We start from the raw sequence: 23282 nt of genomic DNA, 5'->3' as shown, positions 1-23282 counted from the left end.
ATACCTGTAGGTGAGGACAGAGTGGGGGAGACAGAGAGTGTGGGGAAGAAGCACAACTACTGGGGAGAAAAATACAAGGTTAGTTAAACATGGAACAATGATGGGAGGTTATTTGACAGAAGAGGTAAAAGGAAACAGAGGCACTCTGTATAAATTGTATAGTGTATTAATAACTAAGCTTTATCAAAAAGGAAGGTTTTAAGCCTAATCTTAAAGGTGGAGTGTGTCAGCTTCTTAAACCTGAAGAGGGAGCTGGTTCAACAGTAGAGGAGCTTGGTAGCTAAAAGCTCTGCCTGCCGTTCTACATTTAAACACTCTAGGAACCACAAGTAGCCCAGCGCACTAGAACAAAGTGTTCTGCTGGGAGCATAAGGAACTATGAGCTCTTTGAGATAAGATGGAGCTTTATCATTAAGTGCTTTGTAGGTAAGTAGGAGACTTTTGAATGCTATCCTACATTTCACAGTACTCCTCAGAAGAAAACTGGCTCTGGTTGGCACAATTAGGAGAAAAAGACCAGAGCTGATTCCCCAGCAGGGATAATAAAGACTACTTTCGATCAACTCAGGTTTTGACAGCTCTAGGTCAAAGGTCACTTGATCTTTTCACCATTGAACTTGCCATGTCAGAGTGCACTTGACCCTTAACCCTGTGTGTCAAACTGCACCTGTTCTTTGACCCCGTGTTTCAAAGTGTACCTGTTCTTTGACCCCGAGAGTCATAGATCCGTTGATCTTCCATCCTCCGCGTTAAAGGGGCGTTGTGATCATCAGAACGCAACTGTTGTGTGACACGTCCTCTATCAGCCGCCTCCTCGAGCGTGCGGCTTTATAAAGACGTTGCTATGGGGTGTTTTGTAGTGATCAGAGACTGTCGTGTGTGGGAGAAAAACAGGAAAATGGCCAATTCTCTGGTGGTAGAGGATTCTGACAGCATCATCAGCAGCGTGAACGTTGGGGTTGCGGTGGAGAATCGGTTTCAGCGCGGAGCTCCTAGGAAAACAAAGTTGCGGTTGTGCAGAGTGCAGAGAGCACTTCCCGCGTCTCTCAAGGGCGAGCTTAAGCTAGCGTCGGGCTCTCTCGGCTATGTGTTTTGCTGCCCCACGGGGGGCTTTCATCTCCGGCTTTGAGCTGGTAAAAGCTGGAAATGTTTTCTCCCCCGACACTGTAACAATGCCCGTCACTGCAAATGACTGGAGTGTTTTGCGCGGCATAGTAGCGGGGTATCTGAGTGAGCTTTTTGAAAGATTGGACGAGGATGAATCTGACGAGGAAGATGAGCCCATTGAGAAGAGGATACGACCATTGGTACTACGGAGTGAGCATACACACTCCCGGAGGCGCCGACTGTCGGCTGCTCGTAGCCCGCTTCAGCACCGAATGTGGTGTTTTCCAGCAAATTATGAATGTATCCTGCAGAGAGTGGCTGAAAATATTTGATTATATAATATTATATAATAATTGTTTCAAATGAGCCAGGATTATAAGGAGTTGATTGTAGTTAGAAAAGCCCTCTTTCCCTAGACACACCCACCCCGCCCCCTCTCATCTCCGGGGATAAATAGCGACCCTCTACTCCAGTCCTCAGCAACCAATCAACCAAGCAAGCAACCGGGCAAGCATGGCTTCTCTGCAACTCACGCCTCCACCTTCTCCGACCCAGTCAATGGATAGCGCCTGCTACGACGGGGATGACGACGGTGACACCGCTTCCACATTAACGCGGATCAGCGACCGGCCCTCAATGGAACTGGGCTCAGACGGGTGCAGCGCTCATGACAGCGAGGAGGAGGAGGAGATGGACGTGGGAGCCGCGTCCCCTGGATCGATCACGTCGGTGCGGTGCGAGGCCCTCCATCCCGCCCTGGAGGAGGAGAGCGGGGATGAGCTGGACGGGCCTCTGCTGAGGCTCTTTATGGACACTGTAAAGGCCTTTGTGACGCGGGTTCTGTACATCGCAGTTCACGACTACAACGAGTTCATCTGCAATGGCTGCCAGACCTCGCATCCCAGCCAGCTGCAGCACACTTGCCTGTTTGGAGTACCCCCGTACTTTCTGGGAAGATATTATGAAGCTCTAAAGAAGAGGGTTCTGACCAGCAGCTTTGTCGCGGCGGCGAGTAGACTGCTTGAGAAATACAACATCCGTGTGTCGGCGGAGAGAGTGCTACAGGCCGGGGAAGCCGTTCTGCACAGCCTGAAAGATACAGAGAATGTCGTGGAGGTTCTGGGTGATATACAAGATGAACTGACGGAGGGGGCTATGTCAAAACATGAGCGACATGACCTGCAGGAGGCGGTGGATCTCTGGGAGGGGCGCATTTGTGATGATAGCCTGTAATTAATTCTAGTTTCATTTATTCATTGTGTGTGTGTACTCATTCTAATTTCATTTATTCATACTGCATCTACTTTTTGCCTGTATCATTTTGCGTAGTCACATGTATTGTAATCACATTGTATGCATTTATCCATTTTTGTATAAGCGATGTAACATTTATTCTTTTTTTAAAAAAAATAAAAGCTTGTGAATTTGTAAAAAAGACTACTCATTCATGAAGCGACCGAATAACCTTATAACAACGTAAAAAGCGTGCTGGGTGTTCAGAGTTGAGGTTTTTGGCGAGGAGAGAAGATGTCTCCTAAACTTGAAAACCTGATAAAGAAAATTTATTGCAACCCTTCTCATCCGGGCAGTTATGGCGGTGTGGCTCCTTTACACAGAGCAGTAGAACGGGATTCTGGCAAGAAAATTAGTATGGATCGCATCAAATAGTTTTTAGCAAAACAAGACGCGTACACGCTGCATAAGCCTGTAAGGATCCATTTCCCTAGAAATAGGGTGTTTGTGTCCAAACCTCTGAACCAATTTTATTGAACCGTATTTTCTAAAAAAGCCTACGTTAGGCCTATTAAGAATAGGGGGGGAAAAGAGGTTTTGAGTCCGTTCTTGCCAAGAGTGGAATCCCTAAACGTGTTCAGACGGATCAGAGAGAAGAGTTTTACAACAAGCTATTTAAGGCTCTGATGAAAAAACATGAAATCACGCATTTCAGCACATCCAGCGAAGTCAAAGCCAGAAAATTCTGGGCAAACGCAAAATTGGAGGGGTGGAGCACGTTCTGGTTAAATGGTTGAACTGGCCCGAAGAGTTTAACAGTTATATAAAGGCGTCGGAGATTGTAAACGTATAAAATATGGACGAGGATGGTTTTTACATCAACCTGCCGTCCAACGCAGGTGTTGAGCTGTTCCCGGACAACACGCCCTCTGTATTTCGCGCCGATCTGGCGCAGCATATAGATTTAAAAGGAGCTTGGGAAGTTGCTCTGACAGACCTGTCATACATGCATACATGGTCGACAATACCTCACGGCCGCGTCTATTTTAACTGGATGGATACGACCCCGCTTGAACCCTCAGAGAACCTGGAGCACCCCGCCACCGATGCCGAGGCAAACCACGAGGTGAATCGAGAGTTTGTTGGATACGGGTCCTACGTTAGAGAGAGTCTTATGACGAAGCTAAACAACAGGTTTAAAAGGCTTAAAACATTAAAAGATGTTGATCTAGGGTATGAAACACACGCATTACTTTGCATGGAACGGCAGTGGGCGCTAATAAAATAAAAAAAATAAAAGAAGGCATCATCGATCTGCAGGCCCGCAGCATGAGGGACAACCTGGTGTTCTCAGGGATTCCAGAGCAGGCGGAGGAAAACGCGGAAACCACCATTAAAAACTTCCTTAAACAACAGATGAAGATTCCAGTGGAAGTTGTCGACAAGATGGCGTTTCACCGTTCGCACAGACTCGGAGGACGACGACCGGATGGCCAGCGCCCTCGACCCATCGTTGCCAAGTTTCATGACTTTAAACAGAAGGAACTGGTTAAGAGCCGAGGCAGACAGCTGAAGGGAACCGACTACAGCGTCAACGACCAGTTCCCCAAGGAGATCCTTGACCGCCGCTGCTGACTGTTCCCCATCCGTAAGAGGTTCATGGCAGAAGGCTGCAGGGCTGTCATCAGCGTCGACAAACTGTACATCAACGGAGAGCTCTACCAGGACCGGGAAGCAACTCTGTGGCTGTACTAGCAGGTGGTATGTAAAAAAATGGTTTAATATAAAAGGTTTGTTAAAAATAATAGATGCAATGCAACTATGTGTTATAACTTCCACTACATCCAGTACTACATCCAGTATTCAAACTCGTTCCCTCCCAGATGTTTCATGTAAATGTTTATTGTCACTCTAATGTCACTCACCCACACACTTTGCAAAGCGTTCATCATGCTTAATCACTCACTTTCCTTTCACTTTAATTTTCCCTTTACTCTTTTTCCTTCACCTACTTTCACTCCACACTGTTTACATCTTTTTTTTCTCTATTCTTCTCCCACATAGTCAGCCAGCTATGTAGCCCTCCAGCAGCCACACACAAACATCTACTGCACAGGGGAAACACGTGCACATACATAGACAACACACAACTCAGAATACACAGGTACTTAAGGTTAGCCACACACCTAAAGTCTGTCACACTACATACACACAAGACTAGTGATCCACAGCAGTCAGGTAAGATATGACACCACTGAAGATTGTCACTTGGAATGTACGTGGAATCAATAAGAAGGAGAAACAATTTAAAATATTTAATCATTTGAAAACCCTACAAGCAGACATTGTTTTACTACAGGAAACTCATATTCCCAAAATTATAAATTACACTCTGGCATAAGCAGAGTTCCCACATGCTTACTTAGCCGGTTACAACTGTAAACAAAGAGGGGTCGCCATCCTGATAAATAAGAAGATTAACTTTACTCATAACGATACCATTGTAGATCCAGAAGGGAGATATATAATTATTAATATCTTGATAGAAAACATTGAATATTGCATAGCTAATGTGTATGGTCCTAATGTTGACGACCCCTCTTTCTTTCACAGCTTCTTCACATCACTGTCTGCTCACTCTGGTTCCAAACTTATAGTAGGAGGGGACTTTAATTTAGTATTTAACCCAGAGTTGGACAGGCTAAGCAAAGCTGTGAGCAACAGGAACTGGCAATCAGTACAGACCTTATAACATGACCTTATAAAAGTCATGGATGACTTCGCTCTCTGTGACACATGGCGTTCTCTTTATCCTACATCCAGGGAATATACCTTTTTCTCGCCAGTTCACCACTCTCACTCCCGTATAGATTATATTTTAGTAAATAACTCCGTCTTACAAGATGTCTCTGACACCAATATTCACTCTATCATAATCAGTGATCATGCACCAATGTCCATTTCGTTGATAAAGACAGTCACACCATAAACCAGGAATTGGAGGTTTAATATATCATTACTCAATGATCAAGACTTCATCAGTTATGTCAGGAGAGAATGGACAACCTTTATAGAAATCAACGATACACCGGGAACCTCACCCTGTGTTTACTGGGAGACTGCGAAGGAAATTTCATATTCATCGCACAAGAAAAAAAGGACATGCTACTTGAATTAGAATTAGAGCAAAAAATAAAATCTCTAGAGATTAAATATGCTGCCTCTCCAACCAATGATAGAATCCTAGAAGACCTAAGGAATCTAAAGCTGAAATTAAATAATATAATTGATTGCAAAACTCAGTTTTAGATAGATCAATTACGCTGGGAGAACTTTGACCATGCTAACAAATGTGGTAAATTTTTAGCAACCAATTAAAAATAATAAAAAGAAACAAATCATCCATTCAATAACTAATAGGAAAGGGATTATTACTCGTGATCCCCATGAAATAAATGATACCTTTAAAAACCTTTACCAAGAGTTATGTACGTCCCAAATAGATCCACCCACCTCAGCCATAGAGGAGTTTCTGAATAAACTAGAACTGCCAAAGCTAAAGGAAGAACAATCCACAACTCTAGACTCATTGTTATCTTTGGCAGAACTACATAAAGCTCTGCAGGAGATGCCCAGTAAAAAAGCTCCAGGACCAGATGGATTCCCAACTGAATTTTATAATGAGATCTGGTCCATGCTGGCACCCAGCTTTTACAAAATGGTAGCTGAAATTAAACAACAACATTCATTACCCACAGATATGAATTCTGCCTTCATAAGCCTGCTCCAAAAACCAGGAAAAGACCCTACACTCCCATCAAGTTATAGACCAATTTCACTAATGAATGTAGATCTTAAAATAGTGTGTAAAGCACTTGCTAGAAGATTAGAAAAAATCACTCCATATATAATTGACTCTGACCAAACAGGCTTCATTAAAGGTGGACAGTCAACAAACAATATGAACAGATTAATCAACTTAATTGATTATGTCACCACCCATAAACTAGAGTCAGCCATCGTCTCCTTAGATGCAGAAAAAGCTTTCGATAGAGGAGGGAAGTGAGAGAAGTTTCTTTTAGCCACTCTGAACAAATTCGGCATTGGGAAATCACTCATAGACTGGATGCAAATGTTATACAGCTCAGCAAACACTGCAGTCAGAACAAACAACCAGATCTCACCAAGGTTTAATCTGCATAGAGGGACAAGACAGGGCTGCCCACTTTCCCCATCACTATTTGCAATATTTATTGAACCTCTAGCCGCAGCAATAAGACAGCATGAAGGAATTACTGGAATATCGACCAAATCGGTAAATCATAAAATAAGTTTATATGCTGACGATGTGTTACTGTTTCTCCTGGAGCCACAGACGTCTCTTCCTACAACTATCAGCCTCATAGATGAATTCTCAGGACTTTCAGAATACTCTATTAACTGGACCAAATCTATAGTGCTACCACTTAACCTTAAGGTGACTAACATCTCTTCTACTGTACCACACTCCATTCAGGGAACATTGAATACTTTAATTAATTTATTAATTAATTTATCATCTAGGCTATCAGAGCTAACTTCAACCACTATTTTCTTGCCAATAGACTGAACCATGTCCACAAATGGATGCCAGCAGTGTCCTCCTGGATAGACATTGAACAAACATTTTGTGGAAATATTAAAGTTGCAGATCTGCCCTTTATCAGCACCAAAATTAAACATCATAGTTGTTACCAGAGCATTAGCATAAAAGCATCTCTGACAGCCTGGTGGGATCTTCTAAAAATTAATGGGTCCTGCTTACTCTTTGCCAAAACACACCTCTCTGGAACAATCCAGACATCAAACAAAACAAAAAGGCAATACACTTTCCAACTTGGCATATCAATAACACACCTGAAACATGTTTTCACAAGAGACAAGTTTACCTCTTTTGAAGAATTAGTGTCCCACTATGAAATCACTAGTGCCAATTTCTTAGAATAACAACAACTGAAGTCAATACTTAATGCAAAAAGTAAGAATACTGCCATCCACATGCAACCACCACCAGTAATAGAGCGATTTATTGATATATCAGGGAAAAGGACAGTATCCAAAATCTATATCTTAATTTCCAATGTAGACTAGACAGTGAGCCTCAACATCACCACTAATAACACGTTCTGGAATAATATATGTTCTAATTTATTCAGAATGACAAAAAATTTACAACCAATACAATACAAAATCCTTCATAGAACTCACTATACAGGACAAAGGATGTTCCAAATGGGTCTCACAAACTCAAATATTTGCCCTCACTGTACAGATAACACAGCAGATAGATTCCTACATGCATTCTGGTCATGTTCACCTGTGCAGCAATTTTGGCAAAGAGTATGTGAACACCTGTCAACCCAGTTAAGCTGTCCAATCCCAGCGGCCCCTGCACTTTGTCTTCTAGGAGATCTAAGTGGGCTTGATCTAGAGACAAACTCATCACACACACTCCTTTCTGCCCTCTGTGTCGCAAAGAAGATCATCATCATCCCTATGAACTGGAAAACTAAAAAAATTAAGCATTACTCAGTACCTGAACAGCTTGTTAGATTATACCACCTTAGACACATTGTCTGCTTCATCAAATCAATGAGCAAAAACTATACTCTGATTGATTCCATTTCCAGGTAAGGATGCGTGGGGCTCGGGTGCTGCATCATGTCTGGCACAGTGGTGGGGGGGGGTGACTGGTGGTTGGGGGTGCCAACAGGACTGGTGGATTCTGGGCTGGCCGCGTGGGTCCCCTGCGGCGGGTGTTGGGTGGCTGCTGAGACCGGCGGCCCTGTGCTGGAGTGGGGCCATTTTGAGGGTTGGCGTGTGCCTGTCTCCGGGGAGTAGAGGCGGGCCTCCCTGCCGGTGTGCGGGGGGCGGACCTGGGGGTGGAGACCTGGGTGACCTGCGTCCGGGGGAGTCCCTACGGGGGTGCCTGCCTGTGCCCGGAGGGGTGTCTCTCCCTTGGGGTGCTGCCCCTGCTCGGGTGGGGCGCTGCCTGCCCTAGCGGTCCGACGTCCTCTGGTGACTGCTCAGGCCTGTTGGGGGGGGGGGGTCTGCCAGTCGGGAACCTGGCTCTGCGGACCCTGGTGCTCTGCTTCCCAACTACATTTCTTCACATTCATCCACTTAGGTCTGCAAGGGGCGTTCTGCTGATGGAGGGATCGGTGCTACCGGGAAGTGGTTCCGTCCCTCCCAAGTGAGATGCTCTGCAGTTTTAATTGCATTAGCCATACACACCCGTCCAGGAATCTGGGGGCTCCTTCCGAGGGGCCAGTGGACGGAGCCTTCCCATTGATGGCTCTGTCTGCTGGACCCCTCGGAGAATTGGCAATCTCCCAAAGTTTCCCATACTTAGCCACATACACATATATTTAGGGCCGGGGTGGGCTCTTTCACTGGGGCCTGGGGCTAAGGCCAGTTGTGGCCTCGCCCACTGGCCCTGGTGGAGAGATCACCACCCAGTTTTAACTGCAAAAAGACATTTAGGGTGAGGGGGGCACTGTCTGGGGGACACCGTCAGCCAGCGGGAGTTGGGCGGGGCTCAGTAGGACGAATGGTGTAGGTGCGAGAATGTATCTGATAGTGCATTGGTTCACGTATGATTGACTAGTTTGTTGTGAGAGAGTTTATGGTGTGTGTATGTGTTGACGGGATGATGTGTGTTGTACGCGTGGGTGTATGTGCCTGTGTTTGTGTGAGTTTGTATGCGTGTGGTGCGGTTGGAGTGTGGGGAGTCCGGTTTTCCGCCCGGGGTACGATGATCGTCTACTTGGGTGGTCTCTTTTCTGCTGACTCCCACCAATTGCTGGCCTTGTGCTGCAGGCCGGTGTTGTGCCAGGGGATGGGGTCGGGCCGATGGGGTAGGCCCTGCTCCGCTTGTGTGGGGGTGGTGGACTGAGGGTGGGCCCCACTCTGGGCGCGGGGGCGTCTCCTAGCGGGCTCCCTACGGACCGTGGGTCCTCGGGCTCCACTCTCTGAGGCCGACCCTCCTACCGGCGGGAGTGTTTGCCCCTGGTTCTCATGGGGCGGACGGCGTTGACCCACGGTGGCCCATTTGACCTCAGGTGCTGTCTCTGTGGCTGCTACAGCTCTGCCTGGGGGGCTCTGTGTGGGCGTCTTGGGTCGCAACACCTGCCCTCCTGGACCTGAAGGTGCGTGGGCTCCCTAGCTGCTAGGATTCTTTCCTCTGCTTGCTGGATGGGCGTAGTGGCCGAGCCCCTCACATCACCCTGGTTTCCACAAGTGGCATTGTTTATGCACCAACGTCTGCCTCACCCTTTGGGTGAATAATATTAAGCTACAGCCTTACTAACCTTGTAGTGGGACACTTGCCAAATTCAACTGTAAGTATTACTGATACTTATCACTACCAATATCAATAATGTGTGAATATGGAAATTGTGGTGTTCTATGTCATGACTTTTATTAAGTAGTATGGGATATGTATAACAATGCACATGTGTATGTATATGATATGTATATATTTGTATGAGTATGTGCACATACTCACATACACATACCTTAACACTATTATTGGTATTAGTATTAATCTCCAAGGTAAACCACAGTACAACAGTTGTTTAGTTATGAATGTGTTAGCCTAAGGTACATCCCTGCTTCTTATTTATTTATTTTTCTTGCTCTGATTGTTTACTTAACAGATTTGTTTGGTTTCAGCAGCTGGTTGCACCCCTTACCCCCCACCCCTTTAAACTGCTGGACAGAACAAAAAAAAAAAAACTATCCTCTGAATACAATATTTAGCCAATGCGATGTGACTCTGGGGGATCGGCTGATCTCGCAGTTAAGCGACACTCACGCTTACAGATCCCTGATTGAGGCTTTGCTGAATTACTCCCCAGAATATATCTAAAAGTGAGTTCAGGACACGGCAGGTGCCATGGACTCTCACGTGGTGAATAACGGGCCAAAGAGCGGCTTTGTTGCGAGGGCCAGGTTCAGCGCTCAGTCGCGCGAATTCCATCTCCTGGGCCCCCTACACGCGGATATCTTTTTCTGCGAGAGGCTGCTCTTAAATTCTGTCGATTTAAGAGTTAAACTTACAAGAGCCAGCAACGCCTTTTGCCTGATGCACGCGGCAAACGCCGATTTTAAGCTGCATGTGCTGGGCGCTTCTCTGTTTGTAAAGAAAGTGACCGTGTCCCCCGCCGTGCGCATAGGACACTAATCCGCACTGACCAAGGGCTTAATCACCGTTACCGGGCAGCATCTGAAAGACCAGCCTCTGTGTTTTAATAGAAGAAATTATGAGCAAGGTTATACGCTTTACGCGTTCAACGTGGCCCCGGAGGAGGAGGGCTGAGCTCTGCCTCCGGTCAAGGCAGCCACCTTGCGCCTGGAGATGCGCTGTACGGCTCTAGCGCAGACGACTACGCTAGTGGTCTACGCTTGTTACGATTCCATTCTCAAGATTGATTCAAAAAGGAACGTTTTAGTTGATTAATATTATTTTCGACTAAAGAATATTCCTGTCAAAACCTTTCGAATTGTGAGCCAAAAACACTGAATCTTTGTACTTTTTAGCCCTGTACTGCCTGAGAAGCTTTACGGCGCAGTTGGGCCCGTAACAGCCCCACGGGCGGCTATTATTGACCCTCATCACGCAGACGTAAAAGGGCACGTGCGTGCCCTTCTCATCAGGATACGTCTCAAAGTCATAGAACAACAACTTCTTATTTGAAATAACGTCTGTGGTAGTTTCAGGAGTCGGCAGAATTTGTATGTTGTCACGAACGGCATATAAAGGACCCAAATGCACGGCGCCAGGACACGATGCGGATGGTGAAAAAAGGTGGGTTTATTCCAGAAACGAAGTCACAAGGCAGTCCGGGTCATACACAGGTTAACAGTCTTTTAGCACACCAGGGAAATAGCTTACTCGGGTCCGGTAACAGGCAGGTGTCAATACGGGAAAGGCACAGATCTTCGAATCCAAATCGACAGGCTTAGAACGGTCTTAAAACAGGCAGTGTTCATTAACGGAGCGAAGACTTACAGGGTCGGTAAGGATCAGGCGAGAACGGTGGTCAGAAGGACGGAACTAGGTCAATAACAGGATGCACAGAACTCGGAAATGCTGGAACGCGAGAATCAGTAATCAACGATCTGGCGAGGTACTGGTGTGAGAAGGGGTGCTTAAATGCAAGGTGAGTGATTACTGATGAACTGCAGGTGTGTACAATAACCGGGTGAAGCAGGAACAGCTGTGACGTGACGTAAACCGAAAGTGAAGCTAGAACAAAAACAGAAACCGGGAGACTACCAAAATAAAACAGGAAATGGAAACCCAAAACATGAATATAAGGCTGATGAACAGAGTCCTACAAAATAAAACCGAGAACAGAACCAGAACCTGACAGTACCCCTCCCTCTAGGGCGTCTTCCACGGCGCCCACGGAAGCCCCCCCCCCCAATCCAGGGCGGGCGGAGGGTGGTCACAGGAGGAGGGACCGAATCCCACCCCCTCAAGACAAACAAGCAGGGTGGGCGGAGGGAGGACTGGAGGAGGGTCAAATCAGGAGTTCATAAAAACGGAAGCCGAAAGTTCAGAGTTCATCCCCAACAGCCCCATGGGGCCCAGCAAACCCCCCTCTTTTGGAGGGTGGCAGCAGGGGAGTCCCAGGATCGTGGTGGGCGACGGCGGCAGAGGCTTCGCCATCGTCGTGGCAGGAGGGGGGTCACCCCAGGCGAACGGCCGAGGCGGTGGCGGAGTCGAGGCGGACGGCGCCGAAGGAGGCAGCGCCATCCAACCAGCAGGAGGCGCCGAGGGCAAGGCCACCCGTCCGGCAGATGATGCAAGAACAGACGTGGAGACGTGGTCGGCGCCGGACCACCAGGAACCGATGCAGATGCGGTCGGCGCCGGACCACCAGGAACCGATGCAGATGCGGTCGGCGCCGGACCACCAGGAACCGATGCAGATGCGGTCGGCGCCGAGCCGCCAGGAACCGATGCAGGTGCGGCCGGAACCGAGCCGCCAGGAACCGATGCAGGTGCGGCCGGAGCCGAGCCGCCAGGAACCGATGCAGGTGCGGCCGGAGCCGAGCCGCCAGGAACCGATCAGGAGCGGCCGGAGCCGCGACGGGAACGACCCCCTCCTGGGGGTCGGCAGGAACTACAACGAGCGCGACCCCCTCCTGGAGGTCCGCCGGGCCTGCGTCGGGCGCGACCCCCTCCTGATGGTCCGCCGGGACTGCGACGGGCGCGACCCCCTCCTGGAGGTGCGCAGGGACTGCAGCTGGCGCGACCTCCTCCTGGAGGTGCGCAGGGACTGCAGCTGGCGCGACCTCCTCCTGGAGGTGCGCAGGGACTGCAGCTGGCGCGACCTCCTCCTGGAGGTGCGCAGGGACTGCAGCTGGCGCGGAGGTGCGCGGACAGTGGCGCGTGGAGGGTGCAGGCTGGCGCGACCTCCTCCTGGAGGAGCGCAGGGACCGGAACGACCTCTCTTGGGTCGACAGGAACGGGAACGACCTCTCTCGGATCGACAGGAACGGGAACGACCTCTCTCGGGCCGACAGGAACAGGAACGACCTCTCTCGGGCCGACAGGAACGGGGACTGGAACGGCAGCTACAGGGCCGACAGAAACAGGGACTGGCACGGCAGCTACAGGGCCGACAGAGACAGGGACTGGAACGGCCGCTACTTGGCCGACAGGAACTGGAACGGCCGCTACTTGGCCGACAGGAACTGGAACGGCCGCTACTTGGCCGACAGGAACAGGACCGGCGTCCTTACTAGAGCCGGCGGCGCTGCCCTCAGGCTCCTCACAGGAGCCGGCGGCGCTGCCCTCAGGCTCCTCACAGGAGCTGGCGGCGCTGCCCTCAGGCTCCTCACAGGAGCCGGCGGCGCAGCCCTCAGGCTCCTCACAGGAGCCGGCGGCGCTGCCCTCAGGCTCCTCACAGGAGCCGGCGGCGCTGCCCTCAGGCTCCTCACAGGAGCCAGCAGGGACTGAAACGGCGTCTCCTCTGGAGCTTGCATGGCTACTTGCCGCTGCCGAGCTCGACGGAGCAGACGTCGGGCCTGATCGGGTGTGCATAGCACCTGTTCGACAGGTGGTGCCCTCTGGCTGGGACAAGACCTGCGCGTGACTGGACTGACCTGGGACAGGAACATGACTGGACTGACCTGGGACAGGAACGTGATTGGGCTGGACCGGGACAGGACTCGACGGGACGGGAACCTGGACCGGGACTAGACGGGACTGGACGGGAACCTGGACTGGGCTCGACTGGACGGGAGCCTGAACTGGGCTCGACTGGACTGGGCTCGACTGGACTGGGCTCGACTGGACTGGAGACTGAACTGGGCTCGACTGGACTGGAACGTGGACTAGATTCGACTGGACTGGAGACTGAACGGCGCGCGGTTGGGCTGAGATCTGAGCATGGCAAGGCTGAGCTGGAACCGGAACGGGGCACGACTGAGGTGGAACTGGAGCCTAAACAGAGCATGGCTGAACTGGGGCTGGAAACTGAGCGTGGCTTGACTGACCTGACTGAGAGGTGGGACATGGAGCGGCTGCTGGCTGCAGGCCTGGGAGTGGCAGAACCTCACGCAGGACCGGTTCCCTCAGGACGAGAGCGGCAGCCTCCTCAAACAATTGTTCTCTCGTGCCCTGGTCTGCTGCCGACTCGGCTGTGTTCATGAGGTGGGCGAAGAGGAACGTAACCGGAGGAGAACAGTGGAGGTGGATCTGCCGTGCGACGCCATCTGGGATGCCTGCTATAAACGGAACACAGTCAGTCGGAAAACCAAGGGACTCTTCCGCCGGAGAAGAGGGCTGCTCGGTCCCCGCGACCAAGGTCTCTGGGCCCTGGACCCTGGAACCGTGCCCTCGCCGACATCGTCTGGGGCGCCTGCGGCTGACCGTCGTCTGAGGCGCTGAGAGCAGCAGGGGCTGGGTCTCTGTAGCGGGGTCCGTGTGGTGAACCGAACCGGCGGCGTCTGGAGCTTGGGTTGTAGCCGCAGGCGCGGCGACAGGAACGGGAACCGCCGGGGCGGCGACAGGAACGGGAACCGCCGGGGCGGCGACAGGAACGGGAACCGCCGGAGCGGCGACAGGAACGGGAACCGCCGGAGCGGCGTCAGGAACGGAAACCGCCGGAGCGGCGTCAGGAACGGGAACCGCCGGAGCGGCGTCAGGAACGGGAACCGCCGGAGCGGCGTCAGGAACGGGAACCGCCGGAGCGGCGTCAGGAACGGGAACCGCCGGAGCGGCGACGGAGGCGCGGCCAGGCGATACGCGCAGAGCGCGTGTCAAGTCCCTCCGCGTTAGTCGGAGCCCATCGAAATACGCTTGCACTCCGGGGTACTCACGCCACCAGTATTCGTCCTCCAGTATCTCGATGGCCAGTTCTACCACGGAGAGCCGAACCTGGGGGCTGGGTGCTTCCGCATATCTCCTGGCTAAGCCCTGGAGATCGCCACGGATGTCCTCCGGTAAACTTAGGCAAACGAGATCCATTGCTCTGGTGAACGGCTTGTACACGGAGCTGAACAGAGAGGGAAACAAAGGAGAGACAGCGGCGACTGACCGGGGTGAAGGCGGGGCGCTGGCTGGGTCCAAGTCTGGCCAGATCGTTCTGTCACGAACGGCATATAAAGGACCTAAATGCACGGCGCCAGGACACGATGCGGATGGTGAAAAAAGGTGGGTTTATTCCAGAAACGAAGTCACAAGGCAGTCCGGGTCATACACAGGTTAACAGTCTTTTAGCACACCAGGGAAATAGCTTACTCGGGTCCGGTAACAGGCAGGTGTCAATACGGGAAAGGCACAGATCTTCGAATCCAAATCGACAGGCTTAGAACGGTCTTAAAACAGGCAGTGTTCATTAACGGAGCGAAGACTTACAGGGTCGGTAAGGATCAGGCGAGAACGGTGGTCAGAAGGACGGAACTAGGTCAATAACAGGATGCACAGAACTCGGAAATGCTGGAACGCGAGAATCAGTAATCCACGATCTGGCGAGGTACTGGTGTGAGAAGGGGTGCTTAAATGCAAGGTGAGTGATTTCTGATGAACTGCAGGTGTGTACAATAACCGGGTGAAGCAGGAACAGCTGTGACGTGACGTAAACCGAAAGTGAAGCTAGAACAAAAACAGAAACCGGGAGACTACCAAAATAAAACAGGAAATGGAAACCCAAAACATGAATATAAGGCTGATGAACAGAGTCCTACAAAATAAAACCGAGAACAGAACCAGAACCTGACATATGTAGCACCGATGAGGCTCGGTCGCCCCTGCATATTTGACACCGCCACAGATGCAGCATTTAACGTCCGGGCATTTGTGCAGCTTTGGCATTTGAACCCAGGGAGACGTAATACAAGAGCCCGCAGCGGTGACATTTCTTGTGCATGTCACAAATGCTCGCGTGCTTCTGAGTCACGGGGCGCCCCACCTTCTCCCTGTGTTTTGCAAGACAAAAGGCCCGAGGCACACCAACGGTTGCAATATTCACACACTACGCCCCCACCGGCTGCCAGCCGCGTGGCCGCACACGGAGCATTAAGACACACGTTACAACGCCCCTCGCATTTATGATTCAGCAACTCATCATAACCGGTGTAGCAATGACTGCACAAATATTTTCGTTCCGATGAAAGCGCAGGTGTTCTTTAGACCGTAATAATGATTCTCGAAAAGAAGAATCTTGAAAAAGGAGAAAAAGGTTTACCAGGCCACTGCTTTGCAGTGTGAAACATGTTGAGGCGCTTCAAATCTGTTCTGTAAAAGATTACAATCCGACACTGAACAAGCTCTTCAAACTTCTCCACGTCCGTGAAACACACCGGCGTCTGCGCCGTTAAACCGGCCCGTTGCTGAAGATCGTGCCCCCTCCTTTTAGCCTCGGCGTCTGTGATTTCTGGATAGAGCAGATGCGCCAGGTTGATGGAAAAACAGAGCTCATTATTCCGATTGTTGACAATGTACATGAACCTCTGCTTTTGAACAGTTTCGCAGTCTAGGGTCTTTGCCAACAGCCTTTTACCACCCTCTCAAGGGTTGCGCACCACCTGAATCACCAGCTCCAAGCTGCCGTCCGTCAACACTTCCATTTTGGACTGAACAGCGCCGCAGCATGTCCCCCCTGAGCTCGAGCTGGATAATGTCGCCTTGTTGAGTCTGATTTAAAGCCTGCTGCACCAGCTCGCCAACATTCCCCATAACAGTCCCGTAAAAGTGTCCGTAATCAGCCTCGTCCGTTTGCCCTATATTAAGCAATCGCCTTATTTTAAAGTTATTGAAACTGTTTCTGGTTACAATCCTGGTTTCATCGGAGGCCCCGCTTCCCCTCTGCACCGCATCGTGCATCGGGGGTCCGTCGGGGGGTGCTTCTGGGTTGCCGTCTCTACTCGGAGGAGCTCCTTCCGGAGCATCTTCATTGTCCCCGCACTCGGGTGCGCCCTCCTCTGACGGGAGTTCATTATTTCTCTGGCTGGGATTTTGCAGTCTTTCAATGAAGCGGTTTACAGACTGTTCTAATCGATTAAAATCAGAAACATACTCATCACCCCCGCTAGGAAAGTCATAGTCGCGATTCGGGGAGTAGACCGGAGACACACTTCCGACTCTCACCACCAAATCATTGACCAATTCATCCAACCGATCAAAAGGTTTGGTGGTTATAATCACACCCCGAAACCCTCTTTGGCCATTGGATATCAAAGTTAACACATCTTCTAATTCGGCTTGTAAATCATTGAGATCAGAGTTTTCATCAGCCATCTTGTTGTTTAATATTCAAATGAATGACATTCCAACTCAGTTTTCACATCAGCGTGCGGAGCAAATCATTCATTGTAGCGATCCGGCGGATATAAACACTGGGAGATCCGCTGGAAATGTTCGAACGCATGCAGCTCCGCCTCGATGAAGATGCGGACGCCTTCTCGTCCCAGGCCCAGTCTTCTCCCTCGTAGTCCCGGACGAGCAGAATCTGATTGGCAACAGTCTTGAGTTAGTCACAGGCCGTAGAAACAACCCTCTTAAAAAAATGTTTTAAAAAAAAAAAAAAGAAACTTACCGGAACGACCCCTTGGAAGAGGAGTCCCCGGACGACACACGGGGGTTCGCCTCCTGTGTTCCGGGATGCTCTGCTCTGCTAGAAGCACAGGGGCCCCGCTCTCTGAAGTTGAAGGCTCCACGCTCGGCTGTCTGAACAACACGTGTTCCAGCTCGCCGATTAGACACTCCTCTTCGGGGCTCCGCGGTTCTTGTTGTTGTTCTTCTTCTTGTGGCTGCTGCGGCGGCTCCAGGGTGGGTGACGATGCATTCGCCGGCAGTAAATATCTCTCCGGGGTCCGGTGACACCTCCAGAAGTGCGTCGTCTGATACTGCGTGAATGAAAAGCAGAGTTTATTTCAACAGAACCGGCGTAATAAAAACTATATAATCATGCTTCACAATATCCGTACTCACCGTTGAGACTGTGATCGGTCCGTGGCGGCTGATTAGCGTCTTTTTTCAGAAAAAATAAAACAGCCGTTATTGTCAGCACGCTCAAATGTATCGGCTTATATTATGTAATAACTGACCGACGAATCTTAGGGCCTCTCCGGCTGGGAAGGCGCTGAATGCTTGTTAAACTGCCTGGCGCCTATACTGCAGTTGGAATTCTTGGCTCTGGTGACGCTGTAGCGCAAGGCGATCTCCCATAAAAAGAAAACTGTTTCAAAGCGTTCAACAATCTAATAATGGTTGATTTTGCAAAAGAGGTCATACGTATGAAGTCTTGCCTTTCTGGCAGACAAGCTCCACGAGCGGCATAAGATGCAGGAGCTGACGCGGACGAAATTTGTTAGCACATATTTTCAGGAGAATCAAAGAAATGAGATCCGCCGGAGCTTTACCTCGAATCATACCGCTGCTTGAACGTCCGACGAAGATCTAGCGTGAAGGCCTGGGTTCGGGTTGATTCTGAAACTTCAACTCCGCCTTTATTTATACCAGGTTTCTCCATAAAAGTCACCCAGAAACTGATCAAATGGTTTTACAACACCCCAAACCCCCTCCTGCTAAGGCCCTATCCCTCCTTAACACCTCTCCACTTTTTATACTGTCTTTTCAAGGAGGATTCCTCAGGATAATTCTGCGATGTTAAAACGGTAATTCATATCATCGTTATCATATTATGTTATAGATTAGACTATATACGCTCTAAATACTACTAGAAAGTGTGTGACTCTTGAATGACCCCTGGGGACACCCTCACACCTCTTGTTTCGCATAACAAATCAACATAGCCCTCGATGATGTCCTAACACCCTGTATTTCCAAGGAGGGCTCCTCCGAACACTCCTGCGGTGTAACGGGTTATAGCGGTATTTTTGTATAATCATGTTTCGATTGCTATTATAACGCTGTGTTTTTTAACAATTCTCCCGGCCCCTGGTGGAATCGCCTTATTGCACCGGGGTGAAGATGTTTACATTCTCACTCCTGCATGCGGGAGTGCCATGCTATCAGAAGGGGTGGGACACCGAGTTTCAAAGACATGATGCATTAGCTTTATGACTTTAGGGGTTGTGGGATCAGATAGAAAATAGCCAGAGACCGGGGGTAAAAGGCAGACGCTGACCATAAATAATCGGACGGTCAAACACAACATTAAATGTCGGCGCTTAAAATGCGACAGAACCTTGAGGGGGTGAGAGTTTGTTTGTTGAGTTGAGTTGAGATGAATGAGAATGATTTTTCCACCCTATTACAGCGCGTGTGTGTGACGATCCGGTTCCTGATCTGTTTTTATTTTGTAAGGACTCAGTTTGTCACCCATGTCATGTTTTGGTTCCAGTTTTCATTTCCTGTTTTATTTTGGTAGCACTCCCGGTTTCTGTTTCTATTCTTGCTTTACTTCCTGTTTACCAGATGTCACAGCTGTTCCCGTTTCCACCGGTCATTATCCACACCTGTCTGCAATTAGTAAATCAACACCAGTATTTAGTCTTCACCTCTCACACCAGTACCTCGCCAGATTGTTGAGTCCTTGCACCACTATCCAGCGTTCTTGTATTGTTATCTCGTTTTGCTGATCCTGCCTGTTATCAACCGTCGATTTCTGCCTGACCCTCCTCTGTACCTTCGTCCTGGATTGTGGCATTTGTCTGACCGTCTGACTGTCTCTTGGACCTGATCTCGCCTGTTCCTCATTGTGCCTCATGCTGAGATACATTGTGTATGACCCGGACTGCCTGACGACGCTGTACAATAAAACCCTGCTTAATTCACCAAGTCCTCGAGTGCATTTGGGTCCTCAGCCGTGTGTTCGTGACAGTGTGTGTGTTACATTGCATACATGTTGCAGATGTTGTTGCTGTACACCAGCAGCACACTCTAATACTACATATGCAAAATCTCTGTTTCAAAATCTGCTCTTTCTAAAACAACACAGGCCCACTTGATGCCTAATCAGGTTTATGACTTTGGGTCTGTTGAGGGATCATATAGGAAAGAGCCAGAGACTGGGGGTAAAAGGCAGACGCGAACCATAAACAATTGGTCAGGGCGCGTGTGTGCGCGTGTGTGTGCGTGTGTGTCAAAAATGCCGTATGACTGCAGACCGAGAGGACTCCTCTGACCAACAACACAGAGGACTTTCAACGATGCAAGGGTATATGCTTTGCAAGTTGCAGATGTTGTTGTTGTACACCAACATAACACTGTAATACTACAAATGCAATTGTTTCAAAATCTGCTCTTTCTGAAACGACACAGGGCCGACTTGACGCATAGACCAGGGTCAAAGAGTAGGTACACTTTGACTTTGGGTGTTAAAGTTCAAGTGCACTTTGACTTTCGGGGTTAAAGATCAAGTGCACTCTGACACACGTGGTTAAAGATCAAGTGCACTCTGACATGGCAAGTTCAACAGTGAAAAGATCAAGTGACCTTTGACCTAGAGCTGTCAAAACCTGAGTTGTTCGAAAGTAGTCTTTATTATCTTCCAACACCTCTAGCTGTAACCGAGGCAGATTCTGTCATCTGTCTCTGCCTTCACCAAAACTACCATGGTGGTGTCCTACAGTAGACAAATGAAGAATGTGCTCCTTTGAGCACAAAGCATAGGGAACCAGAACTCTGCAAAGGGGTAAAGAGGAAGTCTGAAGCAATCATGCACCTCAACTTGTTTATCAAGGAGGTGTGGATAACCTAAACAAGGCTGTTGACACCTACAGTTGTCAAAGGAAAATCAGCCTTGTTCTCATTCTAGTCCCGCCCTGCTTTACACCCAGTATTGTGGTTCATCAGCTGCAGTCTATCAGTAATAAACCCGGTATTTAAGCCTCTCAGTATTCTCATCATTCATTGCATGATTGTTCCCCAAGCCCCCCTTTTTTTCAGCCTTCCAGTAGTGATAAGCAAATGAAGGTTTTCAGATGCACTGAAGCTTGTATCAAAAAAGGTTCATTACTCAAAGCTTTCAACACAGTATCTGTAGTGACATCTGGTGGTCAAAGAAAAAATTGGTTATTGGTTGGAAGTTACTGTAAAGAACCGCTCCATTATGGTTTCAAACTCAAGTTGACGCCTTCCTATTAATACCATTTAACATTTTCATTTAAGAGCATTTTGATGCTTTGAGCAAAATACACTTTTCAATTCAATTCAATTTTCAATTCAATTCAATTTTATTTATATAGCGCCAAATCACAACAAAGTTATTTCAAGGCACTTTACAAAGTAAGGTTTAAAACCTCACACAACTAAACCCAACAAATCCCACATACAGCAAGCATTTAATTTGACAGCAACAGTGGAGAGGAAAAACTCCCTCTCTAACGAGGAAGAAACCTCCAGCAGAACCAGACTGGATGTGGGCGGCCATCTGCCTCGACCGGTTGGGGTGAGAGGATAGAGAGATAGAAAAGCACAGCAACAGCAACAAGCAACAACAAGCAACAACAGAGCACAGGCAGGATGGTAGGACCAGGGACTGGATGCAGGCAGGATGGTTGGATCCGCAGCTGCCCATCACAGACACCAAACTTTGAGTCCAATGATACCTGTGGGTGAGGACAGAGAGGGAGAAAGAGTGGGGGTGGGGGGGAGAGAGGAGAGAAGCACAACTACTGGACAGAAAGAGACAAGGTTAGTTAAACATGGGACAATGATGGGAGGTTATGGGACAGAGGAGGTAGAAGGAAAACAGAGGAGCTCAGTGTATAAATAAGTCCCCCAGCAGTCTATGTCTATTGCAGCTTAACTAAGAGATGGTTCCTGTGACTAACAATAATTGCCAGTGACCTGAACCATCTCTAACTATAAGCTTTATCAAAAAGGAAGGTTTTAAGCTAATCTTAAAGGTGGAGAGCTGTGTCAGCTTCTCGAACCTGAAGAGGGAGCTGGTTCCAGAGGAGAGGAGCTTGGTAGCTAAAAGCTCTGCCCCCTGTTCTACATTTAAACACTCTAGGAACCGCAAGTAGCCCAGCGCTCTGAGAACGAAGTGTTCTGCTGGGGGCATAAGGAACTATAAGGTCTTTAAGATAGAAGGAGCTTTATCATTGAGTACTTTGTATGTGAGTAGGAGAATTTTAAATTCTATCCTACATTTTACAGGCAGCCAGTGCAGAGAAGCTAATGTAGGAGAAATGTGATCTCTCTTTCTAAGTCCTGTCAGAACTCTGGCTGCAGCATTTTGAATGAGCTGTAGGTTTTTTAAGGAGCTGTTAGGACATCCTATGAGTAAGGAGTTACAGTAGTCCAGCCTAGAGGTAACAAATGCATGGATCAGTTTCTCTGCCATCGCTCTGAGAGAGGATGCTTCTGATTTTAACTATATTTCTAAGGTGGAAGTAGGCGGTTCTGGAGATTTGTTTAATGTATGATGTAAAGAGAGATCCTGGTCAAACATGACACCAAGGTTCCTCACAGTAGAATCTGAAGCTAATGTTATGCCATCCAGGGTGGCTATCTGACTCAATAGTGTCTCTCTCAGATTTTTAGGCCCAACAATAAGAATCTCGGTTTTATCTGAGTTTAGTTGAAGGAAGTTTTGGGACATCCAGGATTTGATGTCTTTTAAACAACCCTGAATTTTGACTAGTTGATTCTGTTTCATTTGGTTCCAAGGACATGTATAGCTGAGTATCATCTGCGTAAAAATGAAAATTAATAGAATGCTTTCTAATAATCTCACCTAGAGGAGACATGTATAAGCTAAACAGAATTGGACCCAGCACAGAACCCTGTGGAACTCCATAGCTAATCCTTGTGCGTGTGGAGAATTATCATTAACATAAACAAACTGGAATCAGTTCAACAAATAGGATTTAAACCATCCCCAATGCTGTTCCATTAATCCCGATTCTATGTTCTAGTGTCTGTAATAGAATGTGATGATCAATTGTATCAAATGCAGCACTAAGATCTAACAGGACAAGGACAGAAACTAAACCATTGTCCGAAGCTAATAGAAGATCATTAGTGACTCTAACCAGAGCTGTTTCTGTGCTATGATGTTTTCTAAATCCTGACTGAAAATCTTCATACAGGTTATTCCCACTAAGGTGGTCAGATAATTGTTTAGCCACGATTATTTCCAGAATCTTGGAAATAAAGGGTAAATTTGAAATGGGCCTATAGTTGGCTAGTTGTCCAGGGTCAAGGGTTGGTTTTTTCAATAGAGGTTTGACCACAGCCACCTTAAAAGCCTGTGGTACATAGCCTAGTTGATTTAATATGGATGAGCTGATTAAAGGTAGAACTTCTTTGAGTAATCTGGTTGGGATTGGATCTAAAAGACAAGTGGACGACTTGGAAGAGTTGATTATTGAGGTTAACTCCATATGAGTTATGGGGGAGAAGCTGTCTAGGTAAGACAGAGGAATTTAATAAATTTAAAGTTAATGGATCTAGACAGTGCTTTCTGTCATTTG

The 23282-nt window shown here is 48.6% G+C and overlaps 1 long non-coding RNA gene across 1 annotated transcript; it reads right to left on the bottom strand.

Annotated features, from left to right (window-relative positions):
- Positions 1 to 17402: 17402 nt before the first annotated feature.
- LOC129603925 (uncharacterized) lies at positions 17403 to 20760 on the bottom strand. Its single transcript, XR_008694317.1, has 2 exons — positions 17827 to 20760; positions 17403 to 17741 (listed from the first exon to the last, which is right to left on the bottom strand). It is a non-coding gene; the product is annotated as an uncharacterized LOC129603925 (long non-coding RNA).
- Positions 20761 to 23282: the final 2522 nt, after the last annotated feature.

This window comes from Betta splendens, chromosome 4 (assembly GCF_900634795.4).
Source record: "Betta splendens chromosome 4, fBetSpl5.4, whole genome shotgun sequence".
NCBI lineage: Eukaryota > Metazoa > Chordata > Actinopteri > Anabantiformes > Osphronemidae > Betta > Betta splendens.
Note: the sequence above shows the minus strand (reverse complement) of the source record. Positions and strands in the feature narration are given on the sequence as shown.